A 1,778-nucleotide genomic window follows, 5' to 3' on the forward strand; every position below is an offset into this window, starting at 1 on the left:
TAAGGGTGACATGATAGAAGACCTCCGATATTTGAGGGGTTGTCACAGAGAGAGGAGGGTGACTTATTCCCCAAAGCACCAAAGGAGAGGAATAACAGGGGGAAGACCTTAAAGAGAGACCCAACCTAGAATGAAGGAGCCATTTCCTGACAGCGAGAACAATTAACCAGTGGAACGGCTGGCCTCCAGAAGCTGTGGGCGCTCCAACACTGGAGGCTTTCCAGAAGAGATTGGACAAGAATGGAGCAGCTCCCCTGCTCGAGCAGAGGGGTGAACTAGAAGACCTCCAAGGTCCCTTCCAACTCTTGTTAGTCTGCATTCACATACGGTGAGCTGAGAAGCTGAGGAGCAAATCCCTCTTGTCCAGTCAACAATAGTCCCTTTCCTTGCAGCAGCAGCAACAACAACAACAAAAAGAAGCCTTGGCTTTCTATATACCACCGTCTATAAAGATGTCTCTGGCTGGCATGCTCTTTAATAAAATAGGCTTAGATTTGTTGATAAGCCTGAAGCAATGTCAATGCGAAGTGTCAATCTTGCAACAGAAGAGAACTTTCAGGGGTCAAGTGGCTTCCCGTATGTGACGCTTGTATCAAAGGGAATGTCAGCCTCATGTTAACCGTCTTCTTTATGAATCACACTAAAGATCAGACATGAGGTGTGGATCAAAGGGAGGAAAGGAAAGGAAAGAAAGAAACAGCTAAGAGGCACGTTTAAGAACCACACAATGAAGCGGGGGCCAGACAAATGAAAGAGAGGACCGCGGTTCAGTCTAGCCACTTCAGGTTAAAGCACCGAAGACAGAGCAGCTTTAGAAGATCAGTGGGTGTGCCATTGGCTGTCTGAGTTACTGGATCCTTGCGGATCCCTTCTGGCTATCACTAACAGAGGATAAATCCAAGTTATCAAGGAATAGGAGACAAGGAACCAGGCTTCGAAATCTTATCCATCAGAAGGAAATCCCTCTGAGTTAAATGAGACGTTTCACAACCGAACTAGGTAACATCATCAGTGCCAGGGGTGAGGTTTGCTCCCTGTTTATATACAGTAGCTCTGGGCTGGGTTGTTTTCTTGCAGACGTTTCATGACCCAAACTAGGAAATATCATCAGGGCTAGAAGCAAATGGGGTTTACAGAGAGGAGGAGGAGGAGGAGGAGGAGGAGGATTGTGGGGTCCTTGGTGCTTTCTGAGCTTGGCTGTTTCCTTGCAGACGTTTCATGACCCAACTAGGGAACATCATCAGGGCTAGTGAATGTGGGAGCACTGTTGATATTATCTACCCGGGTAATGAAATGTCTGCAAGCAAACAAACAACCTCAGAGAGGATCCAGGACTCCATGGTTATCAAGGAACGGGGCAGAATAGTCAAAATCAACCTAGCCAGAATAAAATCTCCACCCGAGGAACTTCCGACAGAATCTGAGCTGGAAAAGCTACATTTTTTTGGGACCAGCTTCCCTGTTCATGAATCACATAACTGTATTTTTCATTCGCTCTTTGCCAGAGACCACATTATTTTGCATAGGGAAAAGCTGCTCTCTCTCTCTCTCTTTTTTTTTTCAAAGTAGGGTTAATTATGTAGCAGTGGAGATTTATGCAACTTTCTCCCCCCCCCCCCGATAAATATTAATGAGGGAGACCAAGGAGCTGGGGAAAGCAGTCACTGATGATGAGCTGAGCAAAGATGTTAATTTTTATCTCCTTTGTTTGGTCGAGTAGGTGAGAGAGAGAGAGAGAGAGAGAGAGAGAGAGAGAGAGAGAGAGAGAGAGAGAGAGA

This window comes from Protobothrops mucrosquamatus, unplaced genomic scaffold (genome assembly GCF_001527695.2).
Source record: "Protobothrops mucrosquamatus isolate PMUCROS unplaced genomic scaffold, P.Mucros_1.0 scaffold7384, whole genome shotgun sequence".
Taxonomy (NCBI): domain Eukaryota; kingdom Metazoa; phylum Chordata; class Lepidosauria; order Squamata; family Viperidae; genus Protobothrops; species Protobothrops mucrosquamatus.